The sequence below is a fragment of the Nesoenas mayeri genome (assembly GCF_963082525.1).
Source record: "Nesoenas mayeri genome assembly, chromosome: 9".
Taxonomy (NCBI): Eukaryota; Metazoa; Chordata; class Aves; order Columbiformes; family Columbidae; genus Nesoenas; species Nesoenas mayeri.
Genome location: NC_137557.1, coordinates 16515160 through 16536204, shown reverse-complemented (window position 1 = coordinate 16536204; position 21045 = coordinate 16515160). Strand labels below are relative to the sequence as shown.

The following is a 21045-nucleotide window of genomic DNA, read 5'->3' as shown; positions in this document are numbered from 1 at the left end:
TCAGTGTTACAGCTTCTTGATCCGAAACTAATTACTCCTTAGCGCCTTGCGTGCTCAAGACAAGACAACATCAAGCAACAAGTTGGAAGCGCGTCTATGGGAATCCAAAATTGGCCTGTTCCAAGAGAAAATAAGGTGCTTGGAGAAACAGCATCTGTGCAGAACACTCGGAGCTGCAGCTTTGATGGGTGTTTCGCGTTCCAAGTGTTCAGCAAAGTCCTTGACCTTGCTCCGAGGAGCGGAGGAGGGGAAACAGACCAAAAAGGCTGGGGCATCGGCTCTGTCAGGCGCAGTTAAACAAAATGCTTCAAGCCCGTTAAATCTGCGGTTTAGCAGAACCTCAGCTTTGCAGGGAAACTTAAGAAACGCGATTTATTTAATAATGCAAAGTAGTATGATTTCGGGGCAGCTGTTTCAAAGACTGGTGTTTGAATAAACTGCTAGATCCAAAACTGTTTTGCACAAAGGACCATTTCGATGCGCAGCAGCTTTGTTTAAAGAAAAGCAATACAGAGTTTAAAGAAGTTACAACAGCTCTACTCAGAACAGATCGCTTCAGGAAACGGAAGGCTGATCCTTCAGTCATCATCAGAAGTTAAAAATCAATCATTTTGTTCAGGTTCGAATGCAAACTGGGTGCAGAAGAGCAGTTCCCATCTCTTTCATACCCTTACCTGGCTTCATTATGCAGGGAAAGTTTCCACAGCATCCAGAAGTACTTTTGAAAGTGCTGCAGAAGTTTGGCATTACGGGCAATGACTGGAGGAGGGATTAAAAGGAGAAGGAAAAAAAGGAGTGCAAATACAACCTGAAGCTTCTTTCCTGCTCTCTCACCTCTCAGAAGAGGAAAAGGAGCCTGTTGATTTACCAGCAGCGAGATGTAATCGCTCTTGCACCATCATCTGCCATGCTGCATCACAGCTTGCGGAGGGAATTACAAAGACCGGGGGAATTCTCATTCTTTCCATTGCCTGCCAGGAGTCTGGCAAAGGGGACGTCATGTTCATATTTATCATCAGACAACACAATTAATGGTGGGTTTGGGTTTTTTTGGCTTGGTTGAAAGACCAAATGGAAATGAAAGACTAAAATGGTTAAATGAAGTTTGAGCAAGCTCATAAAAGTGTGCTCAATCTGGGAGAAAGATGACAGAAGCAGCAAAGGTAATATACAGAAGAGGATGTAATCAGGGGAGAAGGATTCGCTTTCATCTTTGCCAGTGAAGATAATACCAGTAATAATGATGTATTCAAGCACATCAGTAACTCCCCCACAACCACTAGTCGTGCTACATTTAATGACAAGAATTAGAAAGCAGTGGAACGAACCACAGAGACAAGCTGAAGCTGCAAACAACGCTCAACTACAGACTGCAGGCCGGTGCTGCAACCCACTGCATGCACAAAAAATAGCAGACAAAACCTTTTCTCCCAGCAGTTCTGCTGCTTACTCCAAAAACCATGCTCACAGGGATGAGGATAAGGATGCTTCTCAGTCCTTATCTCCAGTGTATGACACTAGTCCCAATAGCTGTCCCCTCCTTGTGACAAAGGCTTCTTGTCCTGCTCTGGGGCAGCACAACTGGAAGCGTTTTCTTCATCCCTGGCAGCCTGAGACACCATGGTCTCCAGCAACAGCGGGAGACCCGAAATAAGGTTCCTCAGAGTTGCAATTCTCTTTCCACCTTTCGGCAGTGAGGCTGAGGCCGGGCAGGCACAAGGAAGCTCCTCGTGTAGCTTAACCTGCCCACTCCCTCCCAGCCCCTGTAGCGACCAATGTGCACACGTGTTCAGAGTTTCATTTTTACGGCGACGTTGCAGGAGTCAGTTCTGCTGCTCACTCGCTTTCTTCCTTTTGGGGAAGAAAAGAGCCCATTAAGCTACAGCGTACGCAGGTCACAAAGAGAGACGGCGGTTCCTGTCGCTGCCGCTGGTGGGAAAACACCCGGAAACATAACCCTGAGTGAGTAAAAGCTGGAAAGTAAAGTGAGAATTAGGCAGTTTTCGGAAAGCTGATGAACACACACTGCTGCAGCACATCAGTCTGCATGCTCCGGCTTTTTGTTGTTTTGTTTTGGTTTTCCCCTCAATTCCTCCTTGTGTGAGCATAAAACGCGGCTGCTTCCTGTAGAACTTCCTACGTGCAGCTCTTCAAAGAATCACAGAATCCAGGCTGGTTGGGTTGAAGGGACCTCTGTAGATCCCCCAGTGCAACCCCTGTTACCAGCCTGTTAAGCCAGGCTTATCAATGAGAGGCCGGTTTGCCTTCCCCCGCCTTTTAGATAAACCCTCGTGAAAGTGTTTGTTCACAATCCTGGTAGTACAGAAAATCGCAGCACCCCAGGCTGTTTGGGTTGAAGGGATCTCTGCAGACCCCCCAGTGCAACCCCTGCTCACGCAGGGTCACAGAGCAGATCACACAGGTGGGTCCAGGCGGTTTGAATGTCTCAGAGAAGGAGACTCCACACCCGCTCTGGGCAGCCTGGGCCAGGCTCTGGCACCTCCCAGCAAACAAGTTTCTGCTCACGTTCCGATGGAGCCTCCTGTGTTTCAGTCTGTGCTCGTCGCCCCTCACCCTGGCGTTGGGCACCACTGAACAGAGTCTGGTCCATCCTCTGGTACCCACCCTGAGATATTGATCCCATTGATCAGATCCCTCTCAGCTTCTCTTCTCCAGCTCAATAGCTCCAGCCCTCTCAGTGTCTCCTCAGCACAAAGATGCTTCAGACCCCTCAGCATCTTTATGTCCCTCGCTGGACTCTCTCCAGTAATTCCTTGTCCTTCTTAAACTGGTGAGCCCAGAAGTGAACACAACTCCAGATGTGGCCTCACCAGGGTCAAATAAAGGGGGAGGAACGACCTCCAACCTCCCATCGACCTGTTGCTCACACTCTTCCTCGCTCACACCAGACTGCTGTGCATTAAGAAAAGTGTGACAAGTGGTTTGTCCCCTAGTGCAGGTCCTGGTGGCCTCAGCCACCCTGGGGACAGGTACCACCGCTGGGACGTCCCTGCCGAAGGGACATGCTCCTGTGAGGGTGGGATGCACCCGAGGCCCCTCTCCAACACCCGGCTGCTACTGAGCTCCTCTGATTTCTAAAAATCGACGTTTCTCCTCCCCTACTTGCTTGCAGAATGACTGAAGGGAAATAAAATGAAATTGAATACAGTTATCTTCCTATCTGCTACAGTGCACAGTCACATTTTCCCTGGAGCACTCATACTTGAGCAGATTAAGTTTTAAATATGCATTATATGTGCATATGCATCAGTGTAGAACTGTAAGGCCATGAGCAGGGGAGAAGGTACCATGTATCAAATCAAACAGCTGGTGTAGAAAGTTCTCATGTCATAATGAGCTGAATTTGTCTTCTTAAGATGTTAAAATTAATGTAGTTGAGGAGTCTAGGCTGCACCTGTTTTTCACTGTCTGCTCTGTGATGTGAAAGTTACACTGGACTACTGCTTGGATTGAAAAAAAATAAAAAATAAATAAATGAAGCTTGATAACATGCACATAAATCCCCACTCCTGGCAGACAATATCCCAGTTTTACACTGGTGCTTAAGCCACAGATCTCTGAGGAGCCAGAACTAAATCAGTGAAATCAATCTAACCTTCCATATGTGCATACCCTGACAGAGCTGCAGCCTGAACTCAGGTCCGTTTATTGCAGGTAAAAATGACTCAAGTCATTTACTATTGACAATGTAACACAGAAGGAACAACAAGAATGTCAAATTGAAGTCTAATTTGCAGGGTTGATGAAAAAGCAGAAGTAATGGATTTCAGGCTAAGAATGCATTAAGAAACAAAACCACTTTGCTTTTGAAATCATAATCCTTGATGTGCCACTCCAGCTGCAGGATACTTTTGGGGCACCACCTGAAACGGCTGCAAGAACTGCAAGACATCTGGGCCCCGGATGCAGAGAACGTACAAAACTGTGTGTTGTCAGACAGAGGAATGGGAGGAAAGGAGGAGGAGGAGGAGAAGAGGAGGAGGAGGAGGAGGAGAAGAGGAGGAGGAGGAGGAGGAGAAGAGGAGGAGGAGGAGGAGGAGAAGAGGAGGAGGAGGAGAAGGAGAAGAGGAGGAGGAGAAGGAGAAGAGGAGGAGGAGAAGGAGAAGAGGAGGAGGAGAAGGAGAAGAGGAGGAGGAGAAGGAGAAGAGGAGGAGGAGAAGGAGAAGAGGAGGAGGAGAAGGAGAAGAGGAGGAGGAGAAGGAGAAGGAGAAGAGGAGGAGGAAAAGGAGAAGGAGAAGAGGAGGAGGAAAAGGAGAAGGAGAAGAGGAGGAGGAGGAGGAGAAGAAGAGGAGGAGGAGGAGAAGAAGAGGAGGAGGAGGAGAAGAAGAGGAGGAGGAGGAGAAGAAGAGGAGGAGGAGGAGAAGAAGAGGAGGAGGAGGAGAAGAGGAGGAGGAGGAGGAGAAGAGGAGGAGGAGGAGAAGAAGAGGAGGAGGAGGAGAAGAAGAGGAGGAGGAGAAGAAGAGGAGGAGGAGAAGAAGAGGAGGAGGAGAAGAGGAGGAGGAGGAGAAGAAGAGGAGGAGGAGGAGAAGAAGAAGAGGAGGAGGAGGAGAAGAAGAGGAGGAGGAGGAGAAGAAGAGGAGGAGGAGGAGGAGGAGAACTCAAAAGTGACACAAGCCCTGCCGGTAAGCACACTTCCCCATCCTTACAGCGGATCTGCACGGCCGGCTGTCAGTCAGTGTCTTCCTGTAGAGCCTTATAGGGCGCTGCTGGCAGCGCTTGTCACGCACAGAGCGGCATCCGGGACAGCCAGAGCAGAGGAAAATGGCAAAAATCAACGTCTCTCACAAACAAACCTCCAAGGCAGATGTCAAGCGAAGGAAAAAAATAAAGCACAGAGATATTAAAAGCAATCAGTAAAAGGGCTAGTGTGAGATGCTCCAAAAGACCAGTGTAACGAGACGGATTGAAGACAGCCGTGTCCCACTCCTGGTTTATATTATAAATATAAAAAACGAAAATGTCTGGAGACTCATTCCCACTCCATCGACCCCAAGGCTTAGCTTGCCCTCAGCCTCCCCACACCACCACCTTTTAATCCCCGAAAAAAACACCTTACTGGAGGAGATGAGACTTGATGCTTCATCATTCTGGAGAAGGCGGCAAACAGATATTCACACTGTGCAAATTTTATGTCGAAGTGAGTGGGCTGTCATTGCATCAGCTAGTCCGTTTTCTTGTACCAAATGGATTTTGGAATCCAAAAGCAGAATGAAATGTCTGCACGGGTATTTTTCTTTCTCCCTTTCTCCCCGCCCTTTTTTTTTTTTAAAGGCTCCTGTTGAGCAATAGATTTCCTGTGATTAGCTCACTTAGTACTGATTATAGTTCACTTCCTCTCAGAGATTAGCTGAAAGCAGCTTTCTGACAAGTTTTTATTGAGCCAGTGCTACCTCGCCACAGCTCGCTTCCTGCCCATCTCTAATAGCAACACAGTTCAGCAGCTCATCCACCTGAAATTATCCGAAAAAATTCGCAGAACCAGCAAATCTCGAGTCAAACAACTTGCTTTGGGTATTTTGCCTTCCAACTGAAAGCATTTGGATCCATGAGATTTATTGAATCAGATCTTGAAGAGATTTCTGGGATAGTATGAGACTACTGGGAGGAGCTGCTGACACTGGAAGCTGTGCTGCCATCCAGAGACCTGGACAGGCTGGAGAGCTGGGCGGGGAGAAATTTAACGAAATAGAACAAGGGCAAGTGTAGAGTCTTCAATCTGGGCAGGAACAACCCCAGGTTCCAGTGTAAGTTGGGGAATAACCTATTAGAGAGCAGTGTAGGGGAAAGGGACCTGAGGGTCCTGGGGACAGCAGGGTGACCATGAGCCAGCACTGGACCCTTGTGGCCAGGAAGGCCAGTGGTACCTGGGGTGGGTTAGAAGGGGGTGGTCAGTAGGTCAGAGAGGTTCTCCTGCCCCTCTGCTCTGCCCTGGGGAGACCACATCTGGAATCTTGTGTCCAGTGGTGGCCCCTCAGTTCCAGCAGGACAGGGAACTGCTGGAGAGAGTCCAGTGCAGCCACCAAGATGCTGAAGGGAGTGGAGCATCTCCCGGGTGAGGAAAGGCTGAGGGAGCTGGGGCTCTGGAGCTGGACAAGAGGAGACTGAGGGGGAACTCATTCCTGGGGATCAATATGGAAAGGGGGAGTGTCAGGAGGATGGAGCCAGGCTCTTCTGGGTGACAACCAGTGACAGGACAAGGGGCAATGGGTGCAAACTGGAACACAGGAGGTTCCACTTAAATAGGAAAAGCAACTTGTCTGGGGTGAGGGTGGCAGAGCCTGGCCCAGGCTGCCCAGAGGGGTTGTGGAGTCTCCTCTGCAGACATTCCAGCCCGCCTGGACACCTTCTTGTGTAACCTCATCTGGGTGTTCCTGCTCCATGGGGGGATTGCACTGGATGAGCTTTCCAGGGCCCTTCCAGTCCCTGACATTCAGGGATTCTGTGATACCTTCCGAGGCTGAAAATACTTATCTCTGCGACTCAGAAATGTTGTGCAAAAAAACCAGCGGTGGCAGACAAATAATTACTTTCTGCAGCCTTGGCAAATGCAGCCACTGATGTTCTGCCTGCCAAAAGAGAACTTGTGCAAAAGCAAGAGCAACCTTGATAACAGAGAGTAGGAGTGAGGAGGATAATCTGTTCTACCATGGGTTATTGAAAACACGTGTGGATGCTCCGATGCAACACGCAGCTCTCGAAGCCTCTCAAAAAACAAACAACAACCTCCACAGGAATTGCTGGAACATCCTCCAGCTTTAGGGGCTCTGGGATTGAGGTGGTCGGTCAATGCCAAACAATCTACCTGAGAAAATGAAGTTATTTTTATTTAACTTTCATTTATGGGGAGGGGAAAGCAGACTAATCTAAGATACCCCTAACAAGCACAGATCTCCCTAATTTACAAGCACAAAGCAGCAGGATAACCCTTTCAAATGATGCAATTGAGAAAACAGGTTTAAAAACAAGAGAAATAAAAAAATATCTGAGCCCATCAAACATAATTTTTTAAGATTGACATTAAGCAAACTGAGTGCTCAGCAAGGCCAACAATAAATTGCCAGTGTCTTTTTTTCCAAACTAACAGCTGCAAGCACCAATTCGCCTCCTTCAACCAGCAAGTCTACAACCTTCTATAAAGGTTTTATAAAGGTTTATAACAGGTCCTTTCTTGCGGTCTTCTCTTTGCTGCTACGTGTCCCAGAGGCAACGCATAATCCTCTCACTCTAACTGTATTATAGGAGAACCCCAGCCTGAATGACACATATACCCAGTTAAATTCTTTCCATCTTGTCTTTTTCCGACCCCTCAATTTCCTTATTATTTTTGCCGAGTCACACAAACAGAAAGGGGAAAACACAGCACAGAGAAAACGAACTGCTGTTTAATTGCCAAGTGAGAAAGAGAGTTGGGGAAAGAATAAAGGAATAAAAACGTGGTCGAACAGAAGAAATCTTTAAAAAGGCAGAAAGGAAATGATCTTTTGTTCAGAAGAAGAAATAGGCTCTCCAAAACTGTAATGAGATGTGCTTACCATGTTACAGAAGACAAATATCCTATTCATGGGGTATCCGAAAGGGTTACTAAGCCTTCCTAAAGAAAAATATTCCTCAAACCCACTGCCAAAGTGCATTACAACCTAAAGCAATTCAACTATTTACTCCTTAAGGCACTTAGCAGATGTGCAAAGTCTTGCACTAAAAAAGAGCAACTGGTCTGCAAAAATGTCATTTTCAGAATAAAATCTGATCCCAGGTTTTTTTGGTAGCCGTTGCCTTCTCATTCCCGACAGCTGACACAAAATCAATGTTATTTCAGCCTCGTTGTGCTGTGCTTACAACTCAGTCGTCCTCACCTGAGTATGGGGATAACAAAGTGCAACTTTCATGCAGTCATTGATAAAGATGAGTGAAGCAGCTCGCGCTTCTAGGATTCCAGCAGCCTTCCAAATGGGTAGATCAGGTTCACAAAATCTATATATATATAGCCAAAAAATATAATGACACTGTAGCAGAAAAGACAAATTTTTCTTCCAAATCATTTTTACTCTGAGTTTGGATGTGGGGGCAATAACGTCCTAATTATCAGCTATGTTTTGTGATTGAAAAAGATGTCAACAGGGAAAACTGCGAAGAGACAAGATCATAGAAGGAAGAGCCCTCAGGGATCCTCTGCTCCAGCCTTTGCAAGAGTCCTGGGAAAAGCCCATTAGCACACAGAAAATTTAAGCAAATTAACAATACGAGTCTCGGGATACATCTCCGCTTTCTCCCTTTAACCCACACGGAGCAATCCGGACTCGCTTGATTCACCATTTCTGCTTCATAAAATAAAACCGGCACTATTGAGTTGTATATTTTACCACCAGTGAACTAGAAACCTCTTCTCTGCTTCATTAACTCTGAAGCAGCTCAAAAGCTGCAGGCGACAGTACCAGACGGGCCTCAGAAGCAACTTCCCAGCTGCTTTTATTTCCCATTTCCCCCGCGTTTGGCAGGAAAACTCACTCGGCGAGGCCATGACGCGCAGGCCACGAGCGGGAATTAAATCCCGAGGGACTGATTTCCACCCTCTGCCCCAGGGCTGGGTAGTTACCACCTACCAGCTGAATTCAGGCCACACTTCATTTTACACAGCCCACAGCCACAGTTTTCCTTCAAGGAACCATTGTGCAACTCCCAGCGTCCTCAAAGGTGTTTGAAAATCTATTCAACCCTCAGCATGGAAATTATTTGCCCCTGTTCTACCTACTTAAAAACCTGAATCAACTAAAGACAGACAAGTCGCCCTACAGCGTATACGGCCCATGCAAATCCGTGATTCAAGGTGTTTGCGCTTACTCATAATTCACTAACCAGGAGACACTTTCCAGGCTTAATTTCCATGAGCTGAGGTTTTCTAAAACATCAAAGGAGAATGGGGAAAAGGGCGAGGTGGGTAAGTTTACAAGGGAAAAGAGAAATGAAGCCTGCATCTGGTGGTTGAGATTCTTCGTTAACCTTGGCGTTTACAGGCAGGGAGGGATCACACATTCCAGAGCAAAAGTTATTTGAATAAAGGCTGCACAACCCACCTATAGAGCTTGGTGTATTTTTGTATTTCTAATGGCATTCCCAGCTGTTTAACCCAATCGCCACTCAACGGAGCAATGAGATTGCTTGAAAAATGTCAGGCTGCTGGTGTCATGCAGAGAGATCACCAGTAACTGATAGAAAAGAGAAACAAAAGGTTTTTAAACTACTGGAAATATTATTGGGTAAGACAAGATTATCCATCCCAGTTAGAGTTCCAGGGCTGGCTGGGAAGAGGAGGGAACACGCGGTGTGTACTGGGACGGCAAAGAAGAGAAAGAATCCAAGGTGAAGGGATCTGTCAGTCGCTCGTCACACCGGTATTGCTGTCAAATGTCAGCTGTGGAAAAAAGGAATAATAAAGGAAAAGACAGGGGGAAAGAGAGAAATAGCTCAGTCCGGAAAAGCTACATTTTTCACATACATTCTTTGATTTGGTGGCTGGACAAGGCCTCACACTTCATACCCACACTGAACATAAATCACTCATTTTCTACGCATCTTCTAGCAGCACCATACAGAAAAGTAGTGGGAGAGTTCTATTCCATTTGTGCCAGGGCAGATAAGTGCAATGACTTCTTCAAATGCTCCAGTTCCTACAAGAGCGGAGTTCCCTGCAGCATCCCGCTCCTGCACCAGGAAAATTCACTTACCATGAGCTGGGAAAGCTATTCCTGCTGAAATTCTGTGATCTGTGAATACGCACCTATTCTCAACGGGGAAATGCAGTTGCCAATTCATTAAAAACCCAAAAAATTAAAAAAAAAAACCTATCAATGAGAAAGCAGCACGGTCAGGGAGGGAGATAGCAATATTTCTCTAGCAGAACAGTAGGACGGCATCAGTTCTTTTTCGAATACGCTATGAAACCTCGCACAGCACAAGTGCTTCAAAGTTGTCACGTTCTGAGACAACTCCATACGCTGCCGAACGTGAAAGTTTTACAGCTTTTACACAAAAAAAGTCATGAGCCTATTTTTTTCCTGGCGTATTTAACCCTTTTAGGACAGGTAAAGACATCTAGATGGGGCGCACACAACCAAATCCTGCAGTCGTTGCGCAACATCGCAGGTGATCCCTTTCCCGTTATTTCAAATGGCAAAAAAATAGTATGAAAAGGACAAACTGCAGATGCCACAACTCAAATCAACATAAAAAAAAGAATTTAGACATGAAGACGTGTGCCCATCAACAGAAAAATAGCAAATTAATACCTAGAGCAGCCCGAGCAAGGGAAGTGGGCTCTGTCCATCACCCCTGTGAGAAATGCAGTTGTGATTCATGCTAAGATGTTTAATGTTTACAGATATAAGCAAATGAGGCATGGGCTCTGAACCTGGAAAAAGGAAAAGGTGGTTAAGTTCTATGTAAAAAGTCATGAAACTTGGCTATGAAGTTATATTGATAGAGGGAACTAACATTTTAAGGGTTAACCAACCACATAATGAGGGTCTACTAATGAACTAACACTTTAAGCCACATAATGAATATCTAGTGTAGAGCTGTATGTAACCAATTGTGTTAAGAAAAAACCAGAACCTCATCAAATGCTGAGATAAGAAGTTGTACAGCACCAGTTGTAAGCTTGAGGAGACAAGACAGCCAAGATTTACAGCAAAAAGGGGGCGGCCAGTCTGATTTCGGTCAACTTGGCAGCTTGGGTTCCAGCCAGTTCATCATAATGAGCCACAGGTAACAAGTTCACTGTGACGAAGCTGAAAGAGCTTCATCCAAAGACCCCCAAAGACCCCTCCTCAAAACCACCAAGTGACACTGCGCAGGTGTAACAGGGAGGGTCAAGGAGGAGACTATGGAAATGGTTCTCTGAGGCTCATTTTAATAAGAAGTGGGGAAAGGTTATGAATATGTATAGGCGTTCCTGGGGTTATTATGAATATGTAATACCTTACTGTATTTAAACACACTTCTTATTGTTAGAAGGTGTGCGTATTGGGCGGAGCGAATCCCCTGCACACCCAGCGCTGTTTTGCTTTATGCTCTAATGAACACATGTTTAAGGAATACAATTAAGGAATTGGATTAAACGTTGTTTATCCATAGAAAAAGCATAAGTTATTTATTTCACCCCCCATATTCACACCTTCATAATCACCTTTTTGTGACACCGTCCTGCTTTGCCTTCCATGCTTTGCCATGTTTCCCACTTAAAAACCACCCGCACACATACAACCAACATACTAATGTATAGTTTAATGCCGTGAACCCCTGAAATTTGGGCAAACATTATTCAACATCTTTCACGGAGCCAAAGTGCTCACTTGGAAGCTGGGAAGAACAATTTGCCTTCAAAAAACTGGATGCAAGAATGAGATTTTGAACTAATTTTCTATTTTTTTTCTTTTTTTTTCAGTCGTTCCTAATAAAACTGCTTCTCTCACTCTTCTTACAAACAGGTTTTTACCTAAAATGCTTCAGAAATTAATCCAAAACAACTAGAATTGGGTGTCTTCATTCTCATATGCTGATGTGGAAACTATTTTTTGCCAAGCCTACAAGACACGTATAGGAGCCAATAAGCAGAAAATATTATGAACTCCAGAAGAGGCAAATCAAGTGCATGATAAAAATCTCATCAATGTGTATGTATGGAAATAGATGCACAATGGTTTAAACACCACTTGTGCATGGGCAAATTAATCACATTTTCAGAGGGATGTAACGCATCCTACTGTTTTATGTTATTATTTTATCCCTGATTTACTGATGGAGAACTAGACACCAATTCTCTCCAGCCATCTACAGCTGTTTATAGAGGATGCTGGAGCACCAGCACCACAAAAATAGATTTTACAGCTCGAGAACAAAATACTTTTTAACAAATAAAAATACAAAATGAAGAACAGTTACCGACTAAACAGACAAAAGGACTGTGAAAATTACAACAACACAGGATAACCAGCGCTCCGCGAAGCAGAAGAGCTTCCAAAAGAAGCTGTCGAGTTAAAATAATATTTAAACAGTTGACAAAACATAATATTGAACTTGGAAAGCTGCAAAGGACTTTAAAAACCTGCTTGTATCCTTGTATAAATTATGGCACAGAGACACATAGGAGAGCAAACATCATGTGAAATGGCCCTGCCGCTGGTTTTGCCTTGGGGCATCTATCAGGTTGCTTAACGGTTTATAAAGGATGTTCAGCAACTGGAAACGTGGTCCTGCTGAACTTATTATGCCAAGCGTTTCCTTGGGGTGGTTTATACCCTGGGTATTTCAGCTGTGAGGCCTGGGCTGGCCAGGCTAGGATGCTGCAGCACTTGGAGAAGTTTAAGATTAAGCAGCATTTGGAGAAGTTTAAGATTAAGCAGCCCTTCCAGCTCCACAAAGCAGAACTATGTGCCTGTTCACTAAAGAATGAGTGAAATTCTTATGGGTAGAATGGTAATATTTCGGTGAAATATTACTGAGCAAGAATGAAGCTTCAAAAAAAATGCACTTTGGGGAGGTTCAGGCATTTACCAACCTAGTTCTACCTTATTCTCTTGCCTTCAATAAGAGTTTTGTGCAATGAAGAAGTTGAAGATGGCTATGAGGATGAGACTGAACTCACAGAAAACAGGCCTCCAAGACAAAAACTCACTCAGGAAATGCAGGTTTCCATCCACGAGCTCCTTGCATCCATGCATACCACTCCAATGAAAATTATGCCAAGTCTTTGTATTTTTAATTTACAATACTATTAGGTGCTACCACTGAGTCTGAACATACAAAAGAGGGCATACAACTTTTTTGTTGCATGGAAGACTGACTGTCATGATTAAAATTCAAATTCAAACTTTTTTTTTTTTTTTAAATACAAAAAAACCCAAATCTCTTTTCATGAAATTCATTGTAACTATGGAAAAAGTTAACCCTAATATAATACCTTTAAAACTGGGCAACTTTTCAAGAGCTTGTCATCTAAGGGGAAACTTTCTCAGGTCCTTTCAATTCTGTTCAGGAAACAGGAAGCAAATTTCAGCAAGGGCTGAAATACAGAGCTCTATGAAACTCGGCAACAAAGAGAGAGCCCACTAAATGTCACTTGGAGCAGTGAATCCCACCAGTCTGTCACCACAGTGCTCACTGGGAAACGGCCCCAAATCCACCATCGACCAGCTGTGTATGGGCACAAAAAGCAAGAACTGATGATATTCGTAATTCATTTAGGAGATTAAAAACACAAACAAAATAAAAGGACAGTTAAGACCCCAAATGTTGAGGATTGCTGACAAGTTATTTGATGAAATGATAAAACTGCTAAGGAGAAAACGTGGTTTCAGCAGCGTAGGAATCACACTCTGGTTAATCAGAGTGACATGACACAAGAGTTACGTCTATTTTCAATCGTGAGCAAGAGTTTTCCAGTCAAGATGCAGGTTTAAACTTAGAAAGCTTGGCCCTTGGAAGAGCTAATGAAGTCAAGACCAACCATCACCCACCGCTTACCCAAATAAGACCTGGTAGAAAAGAAACACCAAAGATTTATGTCCAAAAACGTTCAATATCAGGGCAAGGAGGATCCCTGAGTCATGCTGAAAGTGTTACAAGATATAAATCCGTGCCAACAATGTGTCTCACAAGCACCTCTTAGCAGCAATGCCAGAATGAGAAAAAATAAATTCTTTAAATCCTGGTAATCCAAATATTGTTTTGCTGCAGTAATAAAATCATCACTACCATGAATTCAACCAAATTAAAAATCATTTCATGTTGGTATTTTCACTTATCCTTCATTCTTTTCGTTCACTCCCCAACCTTTTCTGAAGACACTAGAACTTTATTACGTTAGATGCTCCAAGCTCTAGTATTAATAACATTGCTGTGTTATCGTATAGGTTTACCAGGTGTCTTCTTCCACAAGTAATACTCAATCCAGTTTTACCAAGCATGTTCTTGTGCTGCAAAAAGACTATAAAATTCTCCAGCATAAGCAGAACAGGGCAAGGAGAATGAGAATTATGCCTCTCAGAAGTAAAATATTTTAAAATGGAATAATTATTAATAAGAAAATAAAAGACATCAAAACTACACAGCCCTGCTTGTGAAGAAAACCCCCAGAACGGGTGTACTGAATTATTTGGAATTTTTAGTTTCCTGGAAGAATAATCTACATCTAAAAATCTCAACACTGATCCCATCTATTTAAAACAAATAAATAAAATTCCATGCAAATAAGCCCAAAAGAGCTGGAAAAACAGCATTCACAAGAGTTGCCAGCACTGCCAACACATATAATAGTTCAGTTACTGCAAAACGCTCCCCATCCTGCTCTGCCATATACTTTGTAAAGCGCCAGAAACGAAAACCAGGAGGTTATTTGCGTGAATTTCCTGCCTTGGGCAGTCACGAGTCTCTTTACTATCAAAGAGCTTTAGCATGTTGGCACTGGGTTCAAATTAACCGCTCTTGTTGCCAAATATCTTTGAAAATCCTGAACTACACTGGTGGCGATAATGTCCCAACACTGAAAAATCAAACCATTTAACAACATTAGAAACGTATTTTCTATGCCACAGAAAAAAAAGATGCTGCTATGTGATCCTAAGATCTACAAAGAAACACTCATTTGTTCGGTTGAGATCAGCTCAGCGTAACGTTCCCAAAACCTCAGGAACACACGTGCAGAAGGAGCAGCAAACCAGACGCAAACCCTCCAGCAGCATCACATCATGGAGCAAAACCAAGTTTAACATCAGTGATTCCTTTCCCGTCAATTTAATGCCCTGATGCAGACCCAGGGATGCAACAGCTCATCGGGGAGGGTGGAAAGAAAGGTTTTGGGGCAGGGGAGAGCAAGACTCTCTCCTTTCCCCCTCCAACTAAATGGCTGATTCTCACATTTACCCAGGTGTAAAATCACACAGTCACGTATTTCTGGTCTAAAACACTTGCAGCAGGTGGATTTAATGTCCTGGTAAAAATCTCAAGCACTCAGGTAATTGAACGTTATTAGAAAACATCAAATATTTCATTAAATACAATCAGCTCAAAGCAAGGAGTGCCAGTAACAGCCATCCGAGGTGATGCGGGTTCAAAAGAAGACTGAATTAAGACCCAAACATTCTGGACCTGCCCAAGCTGCCCACTAACCCCACTGCTAACACGCTATACAAGCTGCAAAACTCAAACCACGTTATTTTACGCCACCCAGCAGCCGCTGCTGAACTGGGAAGCGTCTCCCAGCACCAACACAGCAATGGAAAAACTACCTCAGAGCAATGTTTTGGTGTAAATCAGCCAAAAAAGGGCTTATGGATGCAGAGCTGCAACTCTGTATTCTCATTTTTTGGTCCGTTCTCCTCCAGCACCTTCAGGGAACGGCTGCTGCTGGCGTTTTAGGACCGATGGGACCAGATCCTTCCTGTGACCTCTGGAGTTCAAAGGGGCCCCTTTCAGCAGCACCTGGAACTGGGCCACAAATTGTTCTTCCTGGATTTCGATATCCTGAATCGTGGCAAAAAGGTCAAAAATGTTTAATGCCTTGCCTTATAAACTCCTGATTGGTCAAACAGTTTAAAACAGAAGTCGAAAGACTCTTAGGTTTCTTCTCCTTTTACCTTTAGTAATTTTTTTGCATTTTAAAAGTTGCTCACTTTAAAATATTAACATAACTTATTAAACAGGAATTTTTTTACATCCTAAAGCAGATGCTACACAAGCTGAAGTGTACTTTCAATTTCCACAAGAAACTGCCCAGCCAGCTCCTGCCCAAATCCCCAAAAGACCCTTTTAAAAGAGAAGACAAACGTAGGGGAAAGATATTTTAATATTCATTCCTCCAGGTTCTCACTTTATTGAAAACCTTTTCAGGAGGAAAGGGCTTCAAGATTCAAAGGCAATTTTAAAAAGCATCTTCTACAAACAGCCCTTTTTTGCTCCTGTACAAGATATACCTCTGTTAGTTCAATGAGTTCTAGACCGTGGGTAAATGAAGAACAAATATAACTTGGAGTAGAAAGTATTACATTTGTTTCTAAAAGAAACCCCATGCTATTGAATAAAACTCATTAAAGAGTTGACTCATTAATGGAGCTATGGGAAAGCCAATATATGCTGTGGGTACCCACTGAGCCAAACATCCAGCACCTAAACAGGAAGCAGAAACCTTAAAAAAAATACGTATATGTGTATATCTATATATATATGTTGAATTGGAAAGATTTTTAGTGTATTTCCATTCCTTAATACACCTGCCAGCTGCCGTCATTCCGATTCCAATTATGTTAAATCCCTTTCTTTACATGGTACACCCCTTTTAAACCAGTCCTAACATGTTGGTTCCTTCCTACAGCTGCTTTTCTGTGTAGTGAAACTATAGAGTTAGAAAGAATTAAACCCATCTTATCAAAATAACTCTTTTAAAGGTAGGAAACGATATCTGCTCATTGGCAGAGCGAACAGGCCTGACCAAAGATTCAAATACCGTATAGTTGTTGGCAACAGGCAACTACACAGATGCCAGAACATCTTCCAGTTACAAAGTGGTGTTGTTTAAGCATTGAGCTTTAGGCTGGGCTTAGATCTTTTGGGAAAGCATGACCTATCTATTTTACAAAGCACGCAACATTCCCTAAGAGACTTGAAAATACTCTCCCTAGTAAAGCGTTACCCTCAAAACAATGCCATGCACCTGTACATCGGTAGCAGCAGAATCGAAGGCTTTTAAAAGCATTTTGAAATTAAAGGAGTTAGATACATCGATTTGAGAATTTCAAAATCCACTTGTCTTGACTGAAGAATAAAAGAAGCCTGCTCAATATCTAAAGTGTTTCAATACACTGTAACCTTGGCCTTTCAAAAGCATAAGGAATTCCCCCTGTCAATTCACAGACAGCGTGTCTAATCACCACAAATATACTGAAACAGCAAAAAAGAAACTATGAATTTTAAGGCATGTTCCTAACATTTCCACCTCTACCTGCCTGCCAGGGGAGACATTTTCAAAGCCTGACTAATCCCCGTTCCTAGATGAGAAAACAGAAAGAATGATCGACTTAAACTGACAAGTCAGACACAGGACTGGGACCAAAAACAGTGTTTCCAGATCTTGATGACAGACACTGTCCACTACATCGGTCAAAATACAGCACTGAAGTGTGTGTTTTCCAATTAAAATAAGGCACAATTTAGGTAAAATCATGCTCCGAGATCTCACAAACCTTGAGCAGTTAGGTACGGCTTGAATATAAACTGTGAGCTCAGTCTATGCCTTGCAACTTAGGCCCCGGTTAGGTCGGTCACTAGGAGACCTGAAAGCATCTTACTATCCGCATTTAAATGCAAACAAGAGTTTTATAAAATCTCACAACATAGCAGCCTCTAGACACCCTCATTTCAAACAGCAAGGCACAACAAGAACCCTTAGATACCCGAGCACTGGGAGCAATTTGTTATCTCTAGCAGCACGACACTTCACAGACCAAGCGGTAACTTCAGCATTTGACAAGTTAAACTTTACCGAAAAGGTCCGTTTGGTCACTGTGATGAGCACAGCAGGTTCGGAACCCTCTCCAAGGCAACAATGCGCAATTACAAAGCGGTCTCAAAGTTTGGGGCCAGGCAAACTTGATTTAGGAAGAAGGTGCCTCCTTGGAAATCTAAAAATTGAGCTCACTGCAGCCTTTCTGAATCTCTCACCAGGTCCAAGAGAGCGCAGAGCAGAGCAGAGCTGATCGTACCGACTACATTTCTAGAAAATTAAAAACAAAAAAGGGAAAGCTCCACAACGACCTCTTTTTGGCAACTTGTTGTACCCTTTCCCAACTTCAGCAGAAACAATTCATTAGGATGTGTGCAAATACTTGGTGCCTGGCTGCCTAAAACCTCTCCACCATCTCTCCGCTGCCTTCTCCTCCTGGATGCGTTGACAAGTCAAATAATTTTCAATGTTTGCTGCCTGCAACCCAGTTTCTGACCCCAGGACTTGCATCTCTGCTGGTGCTATCACTGGGTTGAGTCGTCTAGAAGAGCACCTTGGTAACCAGGGGTTGCTTTCAGAACAAGCAGCTTTTTCTTTGTTGTGGCTGCGGCGCAGACACATCAATATATGTGTGTTGTAAGGAACATGAATATGCTGGCACAAAACTTGCAGGGAAGTTCTCAGTGCCCCAGAAACCTCCTAATGCAGAAAACAGATAAAAGGTGGAAGAAAAAAAAAGCAGCCCCAAACCAAGACTGATGCAAGAACTCCAAAGCAGAAGTGTGCCTTATCAGTAAAACACAAAGAGCTAGATTCAGATCCCTATGGCTTTTCATACCAGCACAAGAACAAAATCCGCAGCCCCAATACCCTGAACCCTTATCCTAAAGTTATTTGAATAATTTTTGGATTTGAATAATTTTTAAATATAACAAAAAGGCTGACTTAGCGCAAGCACACATGAGGTTTTAAAAGGCTACATTTTAAAATAAGCACAAGATTTTACTTCCCAGACGTGGTCAAGGATTCACCATTCTGCTCAGCATCCAGACCATAGGGGGAACACGAGCAGGTGCCTCCGAAGGAAACTCCCCTAGTTGGCCCAACATCCCAGTTGTAACTCGGGATGAATTTCATCCCAGTAAATCAGCCTCTGACAACCATGCCTGGGATACACCAAAACATGCCACACCATGTTAAAAACTGCAAGATCAATAGACAAAGGCTTTATTCCCCATTTAATAGCCCGATATTTTTGTTTTAACAACTATGTCTGCACAAAGCTAAGTCAAATTCCACATACAACTTAGACAACACAGAAGATCTGAGTTACTCTTCCTCAAGCAGTTTTGTTCTGGTGTCAAGAACTGAAATACCCAACCAGTGAACTTTTAAGTAAGGTTTTTCCTTCCTCTAAAACATCACTCGGTGCATTTTTTTTAAAGTGCTCCTATTATCTTAAAGATTCTACTCCAAAGATCGTAACACAGAGGTTTTGCATTTTTACATTACTATGTTGCTTCTATTTCAGTCTATTAGTCTGTAACATCAAACTGTACCAAGTCATTTGGCTACACACAGGTATTTCTTCACCTGCCCCCAGAACACTTCTGTGAGTTAAATTCCCTCTGTCTCCAAAATGAACAAATCTAATCACGAAGAAGCTGGTCCCTGTGTTTTTAAGGAGGTACTGCTCCGGGGCTCACATTGTGAGGATGCTTCATATTGCAAAGTAGACTTGCACAAGTATAAACCACACACAAAAAAAAAAAAGACAAAATCAGAAATAACAAGATAAAAAACCCCCACAATACACCACGTTTGAATCGCACCTAACATCACCATCATCACAAGACCTCCAAAATAATGATCATTTTAAAAATACACATCGGTAGTGTCTCTGCACTCCGCGAGTCAGAAGGCGAACCGGTTCACTTTGGGGACAGCACAACATCGCTCCTTGAAAGCGGCTGATTCCCAACCCAGCCCCGGGCAGCTGCTCGCTCGTCTCAGCCTAAAACCGACTTTATCCTCCCCAACACCCTCGCACCAAAGTGCAACCGTCCCGTTTTGACAGAACAAAAAAGCGGTAATAAAAATAAAGCACAAAACACAGGGAAGAGAAAAACCACGCAGGTGAGGCGCTTGAAGAGCCAGAGCGCTCAAGGCGCTGGGCGGGTCGGGGCTCTGCGCTCCGCTTCTCTAGTTAAACCTTTTTTTTGGTAAGGATTTAACTCCGCGACACCCACACCCGCGTTTTCCCGCGAGGTTTTCCCCCGTGTCCCGCGGACTCCGAGCCCCCCGTGCTCCCCCGGGGGCGGGGGCCGAGGCGGGGCCCACCGCGGCCCGCAGGAAGCGGGGCCGAGCGCCGCTCCCGCCGCCGCCGCCCTCCCGGAGCCGGACCCGGCGCAGCGCCCCTCGGCCCGCCCGCCCTTCCTCTCTCCCGCGGGGCCCGTGAGGGGAGCGGCCGCCCCGGATCTCGCCGCCCGCCGCAGGCCCCGACGCGGCGGGCTCCACAAAGAACGGCAGGTGGGAGCGGACTCACCGGGCTGGCGCGGCGGCGCCGGCCGCCTCAAGGGCGCGAAGGGCGGGGGTGGAGCGGGGCGCGGCCGCCACACGGCGCCTCAGCAATGGCGGCGGCGGGACCCACCGAGGCGGCGGCGGCGGCCGGAGGGGAAGCGGAACCGCCGCGCGTGGCCACAGCCCGCGGGGGCGGGCGGGGGCGGGGCCACGCACGCTCGACTACAACTCCCGGCAGGCGCCGCGCCCCGCGCAGGAAGTGGCGTCACGACTTCGGCGCTGCGCCGGGGTGGGCGGGAAGCGCAGTTCGGCTCGCTGAGGGACGGCGGGAGCGGCCGGTTGTACCGGGGCGGCGGCCACGGCGGGGAACCGCGGCCCCTGCAGCACCCCTGAGGGGGCCGGGAGCGGCCCGAGACAGCGCTGCTCCGGGCCTTCCCCACCACAGAGAATCCCAGGATGTCAGGGACTGGAAGGGCCCTGGAAAGCTCATCCAGTGCAATCCCCCCATGGAGCAGGAACACCCAGATGAGGTTACACAGGAAGGTGTCCAGGCGGGTTGGAATGTCTGCACAGAAGGAGACTCCACAACCCCCCTGGGCAGCCTGGGCCAGGCTCTGACACCCTCACCCTGAAGAAGTTTCTTCTCAGATTTAAGCGGAACCTCCTGTGTTCCAGTTTGCACCCATTGCCCCTTGTCCTGTCACTGGTTGTCACCAGAAGAGCCTGGCTCCATCCTCCTGACACTCCCCCTTTATATATTTATGAACAGCACACAGTACTTACAACCCATCACAGCTCAGTTGTTCTCAGATCATCTGACATTTTCATAGATTAATAATTATTTTTTTTTCTAGGGAAGTGGACTTTTGCCCTGCAGCTGGCTATTGCTATAGAAATATAGCTGACTGTAGTTACAGAAAAAAACCCAGACAAACAAAAATACCCCACAGAGTTACACCACTTCTCAACTGGCTCTTCACCCCTCGCTTCAGTTCTCTGGAGTTTAAATTTGA

General features: G+C 45.2%; 1 protein-coding gene across 3 annotated transcripts in view; it reads right to left on the bottom strand.

Annotated features, from left to right (window-relative positions):
- Positions 1-20210, bottom strand: part of PAK2 (p21 (RAC1) activated kinase 2) — a 43601-nt gene extending 23391 nt beyond the window's left edge. For 2 of the 3 annotated variants that reach the window (XM_080349304.1, XM_080349306.1), the window contains exon 1: positions 20058-20210. The gene's annotated coding sequence lies outside the window, so the exon portion shown is untranslated. Of the gene's footprint in view, positions 1-17551; positions 17676-20057 lie in introns of those variants that run through there. The other variant, XM_080349305.1, reaches the window with a different exon arrangement.
- Between the last annotated feature and the right edge of the window lie 835 nt (positions 20211-21045).